The following is a 15,226-nucleotide window of genomic DNA, read 5'->3' on the forward strand; positions in this document are numbered from 1 at the left end:
AAGTGAGAAGTAAAGTAAAGCAACAACTGCTGATGTAGAAGCTGTAGTAAGTTACCCAGAACATGGAGGTAAGATGATTAATGAAGGTGGCTACACTCAATAACACATTTTCAGTATAAATGAAATAGCTTTATAGTGGAAGAAGATGCCTTTTAGGACTTTCATAGCTAAAGAGAAGTCCATGCCTGGCTTCAAGTCTTCAAAGGACAGGCTGACTCTCTTGTTAGGGGCTAATTCTAATGATGATTTTAAATAGAAGCCAGTGCTCATTTACCATTCCAAAAATCCTGGGTCTTATGCTCTATACATGGAACAAAAAAGCCTGGATAATAGCAGATCTGTTTACAACATGGTTTACCAAATATTTTCAGTCTACTAGTGAGTGAGACCTACTGCTCAGATATTAAAATCTCACAGCTGTGATGGGGATGTACTATGAGATTAATGTTTTCATGACTGCTAATACAACATCCATTCTGTGGCCCATGGATCAAGGAGCCATTTCTATTTTCAAGTCTTTATTTTTATTTATTTATGGGTTTTTTTTTCAAGTCTTTGTATTTAAGAGATCCATTTTGTAAGGCTGTAGCTGCCATAGATAGTGATTCCTCTGATGGATTTGGGCAAAGTAAAATTGAAAACCTTCTGGAAAGAAGCCACCATTCTAGATGCTATTAAGAACATTTGTGATTCCTGGGAAGAAGTCAGGATATCAACATTAACAGGAATCTAGAAGAAGTTGATTCTAACCCTCATAGATAACTTTGAGGGTTCAAGACTTCAGTGGAGAAAGTAACTGCAGAGGTAGCAGAAACAGCGAGAGAACTAGAATTAGAAGTACAGCCCGAAGATGGGACTGAACTGCTGCAATCTCAGGATAAAACTTGAATAGGTGAAGAGTCACTTATTATACATAAGAAAAGAAAGTGGTTTCTTGGAGTGGAATTGACTTCTGGTGAAGATGTGAAGATTGTTGAAATGACAACAAACGGTTTAGAATATTATGTAAACTTAGTTGATAAAACAGCAGTAGGTTTTGAGAGGATTGACTCCAATTTGTAAAGGAGTTCAAGCAGCATGCTCCTTTGTAAAAGGAAGAGTCAGTATGGCAAACTTCATTGTTGTCTTATTTTAAGAAATTGCCTGATCAGAAGTATCCTGATCAGTCAGCAGCCATCAACGTAGAGGTTAAGACCCTCTGCCAGCAAAGAAGATTAAGACTCGCTGAAAGCTCAGATGATGGTTAGCATTTTTTAGAAATAAAGTATTTTTAAATTAAGGTATGTACAATGCTTTTGCATACTTAATAGACTACACCATAGCATAAACTTAACTTTTATATGCACTAGAAAAGCAAAAAATTCATTTGACTTGCTTTATTTTGGCATTTGCTTTATTGCGGTGGTCTGGAACTGAACTGCACTATCTCCCAGTATCACATACTTCACAGTAAACTGACAGGAAGACAAGTGAGTAATGTGTTTTTCAGGAGTTTCTCTCTTAAATGTAGAATAGGGCACAAGGTTAAAATGCTTTTTTTTTTTTTTCCTTTTATTTTCTCTTGTACATTCCTTAACATGTAGAAACTTAAATCTTAAAGTACACTTTAACTTAATTGGGGAAAAAGAAAGTAATCAACAAATCTATTCCATTTAGTTCCTTTTCTATAATAAAAATTTCTTGTGTTTCTCTTAACTTTCTGAGCTTCTTTTTTCTCCCCAAAGGTGGTTTATTTTAAGAGAGAGAGAGCCATGCACGTGTGTGCACATGTGTGCATGGGGGAGGGGTAGAGAGAATCCCAAGCAGGCTCTGCACTGGCAGCGCAGAGCCAGATATGGGGCTTGAACTCAGGAACTGTGAGATCATGCTGAGCCAAAACCAAGAGTTGGATGCTTAACCACCTGAGCCACCCAGGTGCTCCAACTTTCTATGCTTTTATTCTCCATTTGCTATGTGGGCTCAGATAAATTATATAAATATATTCTACTAACTTGTAATTTTTTTATAGAATAATATTTTTAAAATAGGTTTTTAACTCGATAAAATAAGCTTTTGGTGGGAACTTCAGGAAAAAATTTCATAGTAATTTTCCATACAACCAGGTGGTATTATGAGCTGCACTTACTTTTGAAGTAGGAAATAACATTAGAAAAAAGGATGTATACATATGTTTTCCCAAACCACATGATGATATCTTGGAGAGCAGAGCCCTCTTTCTTAGCTATCATGGCACAGACCATTGAACCTTGCACTTGGTAGATCTTTTTTTTTTTTTTTTTTTGAATTGAAGTGAATCTTGGGAAAGTGGTAGAAAAATGATTAGACTGTCAGTAGCAATGTGTTAGTCCTTCAAGGGCAGTGGGGAGAAGCTATTAGTATAATGTCATTGTTAGTACTTTTGAAATTATCATCTATTTAGGTAAAGAAACTTAAAGGGCCAATGTCTATGCTCTAAAGATAGAGACTTTAAGATTTAGTATGGTATCCTCCCATTTTATCTCGAGGTCAAGTTGTTGTTGTCGTTGTTGTTTTAAGCAATGAAGCTCTGATAAGCCAAAGAACAGGAAAACAAAAATATTCCCTATACTTGTAGTTGTAGTCCTCCTCGGGCCCTTTCCTGAGGTCTTCATAATTTGGAATAGAAAGTGGTGCCTGCCATGTTCCTTCCTGTGTCCTTAGCACGAAAGCAGTGCCTAGCACATAGTTGGTGTTCAGTTCAGTAAACATTTGTTGAATGAAAATTTATAAATTGATTTCTTTTTTAAAATTTAAATCCAAGATAGCATACAGTGTAATAATGATTTCAGGAATAGATAAATTGATTTCTTTCATTTGATTTTGCTAGCACAGATTTTCTGGGCAGAGAGGGAGATACTGTTGAGGGACCAAATAGCAATAGCTGACATTTTTGCTTATGGTTAGGTAGTGGTGATGGTGTTAATCAGGTAGGCTTATGTTAGGATTTGCATTGGCCTTTCCCTGTGCCTAGAACACTATTCTCTTAGGTAAATCTTCATGCCTAACTTACTACCCACCTCCTCCGAATCTCTTATATATCACCTTCTTAAGCCTGTACTGATCACTGTTAAGTATTTTTTTTGAAATTTAATTTTTTTGAAGTTTGTTTTGAGAGAGAGAGTGTGTGTGTGTATGTGTAAGCAGGATGGGGGGAGAGAGAGGAAGAGAGAGAGAATCCCAAGCAGTCTCCACACTGTCAGCATGGAGCCTGATGCGAGGCTGCAACTCAAGAAACATGAGTTCGTGACCTGAGTCGAAATCAAGAGTCGGTCAGTTAACCAACTGACCTACCCAGGTGCCCCTGACCACTCTGTTTAAAATGGTAACTGCTTCTCTCTCCCTGTACTTCCAAGTTTCCTTATCTTAGTCTGTTTTTTTCCCATAACAACTACCTCCTTGAAACATATACTGTATAATTTACTTATGATTATTATTTACTGTCTCACCACCAGTGGTAGTTCCTTTAGGGGCTTTGACTATTTGTCCACTGTGTTCTACATGCCTCATAAATGCTCAGCAAGCATTTGAGAGAGTATGCACACGAGTAGGAGAGGTGCAGAGGGAGGGAGAGAGAGAATCTTAAACAGGCTCCACGCTCAGCACAGAGGCTGATGTCGGGCTCCATCTCATCCTGAGATCGTGACCTAGCCGAAATCAAGAGTCAGACACTCAATGGACGCTAGCCACCCAGGCACCCCAATTTTTATGTTAAAAATTTATATTTGAAAGTACTGTCTTCATTATTTAAATAGTTTTGCTTTTGGAGACCACTGTGTGCCATTGTGCTACCAAGGCAAACCTGTGCAAGGTTTAAGGACTATATTCTCGGTGTAAAAGGGACTGAGTTTTGGCTTTGCTGAAATGCATCATCTGCTTCAAACCTCTAGCATCTTTTTGGTGAAGTTGTCGTAGCCTTCAGTGCTGGTTTGGTTAATGAGAAAGAGTCTAGGTTTGAGTGAGTTCCACTGTGTGCCGATGGAACATTTATTTCCTACTGGAGGTGGTTTTCCACAAAGGGAGGAATGACAATAGCAATAGCTTCCTTCTTTTTGACTAGGCTCTATACTAAACATTTTATGTATATTTTCTTTTCTAATCTTTATTAAAACCCTATAAGGAATGTATTCTTGTCCCTTTTTTCTCACAAAAAACTTAAGAGGTCTTAGAGGTTAAACAGGCAGTTTGCTTAGCCAGTAAGTGTGTACAAGCTGGAATTTAATTCTGAGCAGTGTGACCTATAGAGGAATTTCACTGCACAAAATGTCTCCCTACTTAAGAGCACCTAGAAGTGAAAAAGAAATGAGAAACAACGTAGTGGAACTCTGATGTCACAGAGACCTTTATCTTTTTATTTGCTCCAGCTTCGCATGACTTAAGTTGATTGAATGAGGCCACTGCGATTGAAACAGTAATGTTATGTTAAAGTTAAGCAATGCAATTTAAATAAAGTACATTTTAAATAGAACAAGAGCTAGCTCCTAACCAGATCTTCTATTACTTAGGCTTAGTTTAGCTCAAGAACAATTTAGTTTATCTCTGGAGCAGAATTTGTATGATCTTCCTTTATTTTCCCTAAAAATTAGATACAGTGGGATGGCAAAAATTATAATGTGGCTGCATTGAAAGTATAGTTTAGTATAGGTATAGAGGGGTAGAGAGTGGGTAGGTTTTGTTGTTCCGGATTTAAGAGAAAAGCTTTTCTAGATCCTAGAATATGTATATAATTATACCAGTGTAAATAGTCATCCCCTGTGTACCACACAAAATCATTTGTAATTTCAGATTTTGATTAGAAAATTCTTATTCTTTAATGTGAGTTACTTTTTTTTTTTAATTTTTTTTTCAACGTTTTTTTATTTATTTTTGGGACAGAGAGAGACAGAGCATGAACGGGGGAGGGGCAGAGAGAGAGGGAGACACAGAATCGGAAACAGGCTCCAGGCTCCGAGCCATCAGCCCAGAGCCTGACGCGGGGCTCGAACTCACGGACCGCGAGATCGTGACCTGGCTGAAGTCGGACGCTTAACCGACTGCGCCACCCAGGCGCCCCAATGTGAGTTACTTTTTAACCTTAATTAGCTGTTTGTGTATTTTTGTCTGTAAGATGATGTGTTTTATTTCCCCTGCCGTAAAAATACTTCTGCTCTGTCTTAAGGAGCCTCATACCTGGGTATTTCCAGTATTATAAATTAATTTTTAATTTAAGTTTTAAAACCATGGTGGTTTATGGGGAGTGTATTAGAACCTATACTTGCAGGAAATCATGCTTACGGATACATACTTATATGCTGAACCCAGTAATGTTCTTACGATAGGAAGGGTTGTAGGATACTATTGTGTACATAGCTAGTAGAATCATTTTATTTAAAAAAAATTCTCCAGGGGCACCTGGGTGGCTCAGTTGGTTGAGTGTTGGACTTTGGCTCAGGTCACAATCTCATGTTTCATGGGTTTGAGCCCAGAATCGGGCTCCATGCTGACAGTATGGAGCCTGCCTGGAATTCTCTCTCTTACCCTCTCTACCCTTCCCCCACTCATTCATTTTCTCTCTCTGTCTCTGTCTCTGTCTCTCTCTCAAGGAAAAAAAAAATTCTCCAGAGTAAGACATAGGTACTTATTTTGGAGATACATTGAGACTTTTCTGGCCTGAAATGATCATTGGTGAGAGTTGTGTCCCTTTTGGGTTTCTGGAACTGTGGTGAGAACATCATATTGAATGAGGTCCTTTTCTTGACACTCCCATTAATTTTAGTGGGATGAAATACTGAAAAAAGCTTTTTCTTAATCCTTCTTTTTCCCCTTTTGAAGTAGCCAGCAAAGGGTTTTTTCTCAAATGCATGTTCATGGTGAGGGAAAAATGTGATGGTTCAGGAGAGTTTATGATGAAAGCACTAGTTCCTTTTCCCACCCCTCCCCACCTCAGTTCCCTTTTCAGGGAAACCACAACAGTTGTTTCTGGTGGATTCTTTTAGTTTACTTCTTTCATTTCTTGGTTTCCTAATTTTAAGCATCATCTATTGATTTTCTGCTTTGATAGTCAAGGTTTAACTCTTATTTACCAACTGTCAAGAATTATAAGGGATCTGAGATTTGACCTTACTTGAAGCTAACAAGTTAGCCTGCCAGTTTTGTGGATGCTGGTGGAAGGCTCAGTTAGAGATAAAGTACAGTTTATTACTCATAGCAGTAGCAGTAGCCAGAGTAGCAGCATTCATTTGTGTCAGTGTCCTAAGCCTCAGTTCCCACAGGGCACTGCGGGCCTGTGACAGGGCCACATAATACCTGTTTGCATAGTAGGTTTTGTTACTGGAGAAAACTCTGAGCTTAGAGATTTCAAATATTTTATTTTATTTTATTTATTTTTTTTTTCAACGTTTTTTATTTATTTTTGGGACAGAGAGAGACAGAGCATGAACGGGGGAGGGGCAGAGAGAGAGGGAGACACAGAATCGGAAACAGGCTCCAGGCTCCGAGCCATCAGCCCAGAGCCTGACGCGGGGCTCGAACCCACGGACCGCAAGATCGTGACCTGGCTGAAGTCGGACGCTTAACCGACTGCGCCACCCAGGCGCCCCAAGATTTCAAATATTTTATAATGGGCAGTAAGTGTGCCTGGCCTTTGCTCCAGAGGGAGATAGTAAGCATGTCTGCTTTTTGTTCTTGAAGAAAAGACTTTCTATCTTGCAAGGTCATTTGCTGTATGAACATCTTTGAAAATAACAGTCCAGAACAAAGAGCAGACAGTGTCTTGCCTGAAAGACCTAGAGACCCATTACAAATTATTTCTTCACACCACTACCCCATTCCCCATCTTCTTTCTGCTGTAGTTCTGCCATTATTTTTAGCTCTCTGGTCATCTTGGTAAATACTATGTATTTATTTTTATTTCACTAACAATAGATGGTGTCTTTTGACTTCCTGCTCTGAAAGAGGAGTATATAAGATAGGAATCCTTGTAAGTGTTAGAAAACTAGTTCAACCATAACTTAAGTGGAAAAGAAAATTGGTTCGAAGAACTGAGAGTCTGAGGAGGATAGAGTAGGACAGGATCCACATGCTCAATCCTTGCTTTGAAGAGTTGCGCTCTTGCTGTTATCAGTCCGATTTCCTCCTTTTAGCTTTATTTTCAGGATCCTTCACACCCTGCCACCCCCCCCACCCCCACCCCGCCACCCATTCTAGGCTGTGTGTTTATTTCCAAACAAGTTATGGCAAGGTGGAGAGAATAGACTGGTATAGTTAACAGCCTGGTCACATGCACACTCTTAGAGATGGGTATGGGGTCAACCCTATATGAAACACATGTGTTAGGGGTCTGAAGAAGGTAATTCTCCAAAGATAAAACAGGATGCCATTACCTCCCCATATCAGAATTCTCATTTGTATTCTTTTTTGGGGGGCATGTTTTGCTTTTATAGCTTCCTATGAAACAGTTAAGTTACACTTTTTAAAGATAATATCAAATTTCTAGTATCTCCCTTTTTCATAGTTAGCTTCCTTGATGCCCTCTATCTTCCTGCTCTTCTGTGAGCTTTATTTAGAACTGCTGCCCAACTGACATCCTGTGACTTGCCTTCATTATGCTCCTGTTTCCCATATATTCCTCTTTCTTGAATTATTGCTTTGTTTTGCTAGTGTACATACTAAGGTAAGATGTGTGGGAGGTAAATTTTGAGTGATTCCGTGTCTGGAAGGGTTTTTATTTTGTTCTTAAACTGGAATGTTAGTGTGGCTGGGAATGGAATTCTAGGTTTGAACATCATTTTCTGTCACATTTTTAAAGGCATTGCTCAACTATTAGTATCCTTCATTATTGATGAGAATTCCTAGGCCAGTTTGATTCTTGGTTCCTTTGTAGATGAGCTGCCTTTTCTCTGAAAGCTTTTAGTATCTTTTTGATCTTGTCTGAAATTTTCCAATGATATGTCTTGATGTTGGTCTCTATTGATTTGAGCACTGAGTGGGCCCTATTGTAAGACTTCTATAAATCTATTAACTTAATCATCTTTTGGGGAAAACATATTTTTTTGGAAACTTTCTCCAATATTTTTTCTTTTCATTCTGGAATTCTTTTTTTTTGTTTAATTTTTTATTGAAGGATAGTTGACACATAATGTTACTAGTTTCAAGTGTAGAACATAGTGATTCACCATCTCTATATGTTATACTGTGCTCTCCACCAGTGTACTTACCATCTGTCACTCTCCAGTGCTGTTATAATACATACCACTGACTGTATTCCCTGTTCTTTCTGGAATTCTTCTAATCAAATGCTGATCTCCTGGACTGATGCTGTGGGTCCTTTGGTAATTTTTTGTCTCTGTTTTTGTCTATTTTCTAGATTTCATCTTCACAACTTCAAACTTTATATTGCCTTTTTATTTATTTATTTTAAAGTTTATTTATTTTGAGAGAGAGAGAGAGAGCATGAGCAGGGGAGGGGCAGAGAGAGAGGGAGAATCCCAAGCAGGCTCCGTGCTATTAGCGCAGAGCCCAACATGGGGCTCAGTCTCATGATCCTGAGATCGTGACCTGAGCTGAAACCAAGAATTGGATGCCTAACTGACCAAGCCACCCAGGCACCTCCTCTATATTGCCTCTTTAGATTGATATTTTATTTCCAAGAGTCTTTTCTCATTCTTTTTTACTTTTTCACGGCATCGTGTTTTGCTTTATGGATGCAATATCTCGACTGTTTCTGAGGATCTTAATTACAAGGCTTTTGACAAGATCTGTTCTGTTTTATGAATTCTCTTTCTTCCTTTGTCACATTTCTTTAACTTTTGTTTCCTTGTCTCTTTCAAGTTACAGATGTTTGATTCTGATTTAACCAATCAAATGGAAGAATGAAACCGTATAAAATTGATTTTGGGGGTGCCTAGGTGGCTCATTTGGTTAAGTGTCTGACTCTTGGTTTTGGCTCAGGTCATGATCTCACAGTCTGAGATCGAGCCCGGAACTCTGCACTGGGCATGGAGCCTACTTAAGATTCTGTTTCTCCCTCTGCTCCTCTCCTGCATGTGCTCTCTCACGCTCTCAAAATAATAATAATAATAATAATAATCATAATAATAATAATAATAAATAAAATAAAATTGATTGGGATCTCTGCCTAGACAAGGTCTGTCAACTGGTGAGCTTTGCATTAAGGTGAGCAGTTTGGGGAGGCCCCATTATTCTTGGTCAGTGGTGCTAATGCCTTTAATAGCTGCTGTTCTCTTCAGACAGTTTAATTTCATTAAAGAAGGATCTTCTAGTTTTAAATGTTTTTAATATTGTAAAATTTCAAAGATAATGAGGATTATGAAAAGAGCCAATGATATAGGGTCTGGAAGTGTTCAAATAATCATCTTTCCTGCGTTTTAGAGTGAAAAGTTTTAAGGTATAGAGTAGTATAGTAGAGAACAGCCCAGACGTTAAGAGCCAGAGGGCTCGTGTTCAAATCTGGTTCTGCCACTGAGTTACACTTAGGTCACTTAACAAGTTACTTAGCCTTTCAGTGCCTGCCCACTTTTCTCATCTGTAATATTTAGATAATAATAATAATACTCACCTATTAGGGTTGTTATGAGGATTTAGTTAAAAATACATATTAGATACTTGGCATATGATAAATTCTCAGAAGGTGTTAATTTTTTTTCTCTCTTTGCCAATAATAATTATGCAATTTAGATATGGTGATGATTGCCCACAGCAGAGATTTTGGTACGATTAGGTAACTTTAGATTGTGTTTTTCTCTTTAGAACCTCAAAAAACATTTGGTGTCATTACTTGAAGTGCTGAAATGTGTATGTGCAAATGTTTTCATAAAAGTCTTTGAAAGGTTCTCCTCCCCCACCTCCAAAGGATCTTACTAAAGATAACTTGATAAGAAAAGTAGTCTTGGAGCACAGCCAGAAAACTAGGAATGAAAAAATACTATTTCCATTCCCAGAAACCTCTGTACAATCAGAATCATATGTGCTCAGGATGTTAGGGAAGCTTTGTTCCCATGCAAAACACACTGACAGTCCTACTTCTTGGATTTCAGAAAATGTTGAAAGTGTCTTTATAAATCGATGTCTAGGGCAGGACTGGCAGGAGGAAATAGTTCTTGAAAGAATTTTTTTTTTCTTCTAGTACGCCCCCATTATGTTGGAACACTGTGAGACTTTCCTCACCACACTCTTCTGACTATTTGTGAAATTCAGGTGAATTATATAAAACTCTTGTGTGGTTGTTCCTATCTCCCTACCCTCTCCAAACTTGACCCTTATTTGAACTAGGGGGTTTTAGTTTGAATTATTGATCTTGTTTTTTGTTTTTGTTTTTGTTTTTTCCTCTCCCACATAGTGGAGGAAGTCCTTGGAATCTATTATTGTTCCTGTTATTATTATTTACTTTTTGAAATGCAGATGCACACAAAAGTAGTCAGTGAGCCCCTGTATATCAGTTAGTTTCAACATTTTGCCATAGTTGTTTATTCTTGTCCCCATTTAAAAACAATTTTTAAACCAAATTCTAGACATTGTGTCATTTTAGTGCTGAATGTATCAATATGTGTTTTTTAAAGGGACATTTTTGGGTACCTAGGTGGCTCAGTTGGTGAAGCGTCCAACTTCAGCTCAGGTCACGATCTCACAGCTTGTGGGTTTAAGTCCCACATCGGGCTCTGTGTTGACAGCTCAGAGCCTGGAGCCTGCTTTGAATTCTGTGTCTCCCCCTCTCTCTGCCCGTCCATGCTCATGCTCTGTCTCTGTCTCTCAATAATAAATAAAGGTTAAAAAAAATTTTTTTTAAAGGGACATTCTCCCCCATAACCACAGGGCCATTGTTTTACCTAACAAAATTAACAGATTGCTCTGTTGCCTAGCTTTTGAATTTTACTCTCCATATTAGTATCATCAAATTCCTTTACGTTGTCTAAAACCCAGATATATTCAGGTAGTGGTATCATTTTTAAAGGACCTGTTTTTCTTCATTTACATGAAAATAATTTGTATTTTCCAAGTGCTTTGATTTTAATTTACAGAAAGTTTCAAGCACATAAAAATAGATGAAATCCATGTAATAACCCCCCATGTACCTACCACCCAGCTTTGACAGTTATGAATTCAGTGTTCAATTTTCTTTCATCTGTTCTTCCACTTTCTTCCTCTGGGGTTATTTTCAGACAAATCACAGATGTCATTTCATTTGTAGTCTACTGTATCTTTAAAGGATAAGACTCTTTAAAATATATGTGTATATATATATTAAAAAAATATATATGTATTTATCCCCCAAGCCTTGATATCATCAAATATCCATTGTTCAAATTTCCAGTTGTCTCACACGTCCTAGTTTATTATATTTATTTATTTTTCAAATGTTAGTTTTTTTAAAGCTTACACAAAGGCAATTTATTAACAGAAGACAATAATTTGGGAATCCTGCTCATAGACCGCAACCACAATGACCCCTATTCTTGTGGGTGCTATTGGAGGGGATAGGGGTGACATTCTCAATCCTCCTGATCTTCATTCCTGAGTGGGCAAGGGCTCTGAGGACTGACTGGGCCTAGGTTCAGGGGTCTTGGTTCTATTTCCTCCTGTGGAGTTTGTGGCCTGGAGTTTGATGTGGAGTACAGTGATGCTCAGCTCCTTGCACCCTCTGGGCTACATGCTGGGTAGTCAACAAGGCAGCATAGGGAGAGGATGCATCTTGGTCAGCCTCACCTTCATCCCACCAGTCACCTGGCAGATTGTTGCCTTGACAGATTGGTGACTTGGACAAATGTGTCACTGAGACATGTAAAGATGTGGTAGACAGCAAACGCATTTTCTCCTTCAGCTACCTGAGGTCCAAGGCTAATGACCTATTCTTCCTTCTTTTCTTTCCCCTTGCAAGGAGCCTTTTCTGAGTGTCTCCTCCATACTCTGACACTGGAAAGCTCAATGTCCTAGTTTTAATCAGGATCCACATAAGGTCACGAACTTCCAGCTGGTTGGTAATGACTTTTTAAATCCTTTTTAGTTTAGAGCTTCCCCCTCACTACCTCTTTTTTATCCCTCTTCTGGTAATTTCTTTATTAAAGAAACCAGGTTTTTGGTCCTTTAGAGTTTCCAAGTCTGGATTTTAATGATTATATCCCTGTGGTTGATAACATGTTCTTATGTCTTGTTCTCTCTAGTAAACTGTTACTATCACTGTTGAGCATACTAAATATTCTTGTAATTCTGAAGATACAAAGGTTATTATTTTGTAAATTTTAGAATTGATTTAAATGCTATACAGGTATATAATGCCAGTTACCGTTTAAGGTGTGGCCTTTTCTTTTTGGTGAAACAGTATTTTAAAAAAATATTTTAATCCCCCCTCCATATTTTATTTATTTTGAGAGAGAGTGTGAGCGAGTGGGGGAGGGGCAGAGAGAGAAGGAGAGAGAGAGAATCCCAAGCAGACTCTGTGCTGTCAGCACAGAGCCCAACATGGGGCTTGATCCCACACACCATGAGATCATGACCTGACCCAAAATCAGAGACGCTGAACTGGCTGAGCTATCTGGGCACTCCAGTGAAACAGTATTTGTAAAGTGAGTTGATAGCTAATTAGAAGTTGTAAGCCAGATTCCTTGGCATTGCAGTGGACTACTCTTCACATAATGAAAAGCAGCCCTGTCAGGGCAACATTAAAAAGAATTTTATTTATGTTACGCAGTATCTAGTACACTTAGCTTTATCTTCTGAAATACATAGGTAGTGGAATTCCATTGTATCCTCATGTAAAATGAAGGCTGTATCAGTGGCCTTTGGTGGGTCTTGAGTGAGAAAGCACCTAGCACAGTGCCAAGTATGGAAGAGACATTTGAATGTTCATTTCCTTTTCTGTAAGCATGGTCATAATTGTGAGATTCTTCTGTCTTCATTAGAAAGTTTTAGGTAAAAGGCTGGTGGCCAGGAAAACCATACCTAATCTAAAGGGTTAGTTTGGGCCAAGAACAGGTCTGTCAGAGTGAGCCAGGGTGCACAGTCTTAGAACAGGTTATGGAATAGATGGTCAGAACAGATGAGTCATGTCACACATACCCGTGTTCCACTGTTCTCCCTTTCCCCTCAACCCATGTTCCACTGTTCCCCTTTCCCCACCGACCTCTGTGGTTGCTGTCTGACAGATAGTACAGCAGAAGATGGGCATTAGGTCAGTCCTAGTACAAGAAAAACAGTGATTGGACCACTAGGAAGACAGAGCAGCAGAGGTGGCCATAAGGAACTAGGGACCAGGCAAACAGACTGGCCGAAAGATGTAGGTATAGCTCCAGCAGCAAGGAAGGACAAGGTGGTTGCAGAGAAAAGTGCAGAAAGTCTAATGAGAACAACCATGAAGGACCATTTCTCTCCTCCTCTTCCCCCTCCCCTTCCCCTCTCCCTCCCCTTCCTCCTCCTCCTCCTCCTCCTCCTCCTCCTCCTCCTCCTCCTTCTTCTTCTTCTTCTTCTTCTTCTTCTTCTTCTTCTTCTTCTTCTTCTTCTTCTTCTTCTTCTTCTTTCTTGCAGTTTCTGGTTTCTTAAATGACAGTTTCTTTCATGAGGCCTTAAAATAGTTTACTGGTAAGAGTATTTCAGCTAAGCTTCTAGGTTTGAATAACAGAACATCCAAATGGAGATGACTTTTGGAATTCTTTTTATCAGCTAGAATCAGACATTTGGACCATCTAGTACACTTAGCTTCTGCTTGCCCCTGCTTGGTTGTGTAGGAAATTTATATGATGTTAGGCTAGCTAATAGTATAGAAATTAAATTTATTTATTTATTTTGTAGTTTTATACCTTTATTTGACAGCATTTAGTTCTCACCCACGTTAATTGCCTGTAGATTTTGGAGAGTGGTGACAGGTGCATAGGTAACCAATGTATACAGCTTGTTTGGTGAATTTTTATCCTTGTTACGTTTTCTGGTCAACCGCGCACATATGTGGTATGGAACATTTCGTATGCCTTTTGCCCAGAGAGCTTTGTTGAACCTGGTGTCCATGTGCACATCTCTTTCATGGCAAATTTCCAGATGTCTTTGAGTACCCGAGGGGCACTCTTCTTGAAACCCACTCCATGGATGTGCTTGTGAATGTTGATGGTGTATTCTTTGGTTACTACCTTGTTGATAGCCAAACAGCCCTTCTTTTTTGCCACCCTTCTTTGCAGTAGTCATTCTGCCAGGTCCTGGTTGCAAAAAAACAAACAAAAACAAAACAAAAAACAAAACAAAAAACAAGAATAGTATAGAAATTTATACACCCTTGCTCACATCAAGTGATTGTCATCTCTTGTTTGGGGGAAAGTATAGGGATAGAGGAATCTCCTCAAGGAAACTCCCTTTAGTAGTTATTTTTCTCATAGCTAGCAGCTAATCTGAGTACTCTGACTAGAATAGGCTTAATAATTATAAAGTAGTGCTAAGTTATTTATTAGCTATGGGAAACAAATTGTATGGTATTTCCTGGGTTTAAAGAAGAATTGATTAAAGGCTAAGAAATTGGTTTTCCTTCTTTGGGAAGGTCCTTTCTAAATCTAACTAGTCTTTGGGCACATACATCAAAGTGTAAGGGACTTGCCTGTGATTTGAACTACATCTATATCTCTTTCTGGTGAATAAAAGAAGTAGCAAAGAAGCTAAGTGTCAGAGCTTGTAAAGAGATTCTGGGGCAAGTTTGCTCCTAATGTTCCTTAATTTAAGCAAGATGGTTTCATGTTTCTTTTCTGGAATAAACTATGAAAACAAATATGTTGAGCATACTGGAGCAGAGTAGAGTAGGAGAAACAGTCAAGGACCATTGTACATTCATTGACTGGGGTAGAAAGTACCCACAGTGGCCTATGTTATTCTGATACAATAGAACAACCTAGATAAATAGATAAATTTTTTTTTTATATAATCAAGTTTACTCATTATTTTTGAGAGAGAGAGCGAGAGAGAGCGAGCGCACAAGCAGGGAAGGGGCACAGAGAGAGAGAGGGAGACACAGAATCTGAAGCGGGCTTCCAGGCTCTGAGCTGTCAGCACAGAGCCCAACGCGAGGCTCTAACTCACAAACCGCGAGCGAGATCGTGACCTGAGCCGAAATCAGATGCTTAACGGACTGAGCCCCGATAAAATGTTTTAATATGTGTTAATTTCTAGGACTCTTTACAGAACTCGCGTTTTAAGCATAGGCTATTCTTTCTTTCAGTAAAATGTTAAATGCCACCTATGTCTT

General features: G+C 38.8%; 1 protein-coding gene and 1 pseudogene across 8 annotated transcripts in view; one reads left to right on the forward strand and one right to left on the reverse strand.

Moving 5' to 3' along the window:
* FBXO34 (F-box protein 34) overlaps positions 1 to 15,226 on the forward strand; it is an 89,814-nt gene that overhangs the window by 14,101 nt on the left and 60,487 nt on the right. The gene's annotated exons all lie outside the window — the stretch shown is intronic.
* On the reverse strand, positions 13,533 to 14,181 carry LOC131517247 (large ribosomal subunit protein eL31-like; annotated as a pseudogene).

This window comes from Neofelis nebulosa, chromosome 7 (genome assembly GCF_028018385.1).
Source record: "Neofelis nebulosa isolate mNeoNeb1 chromosome 7, mNeoNeb1.pri, whole genome shotgun sequence".
NCBI lineage: Eukaryota > Metazoa > Chordata > Mammalia > Carnivora > Felidae > Neofelis > Neofelis nebulosa.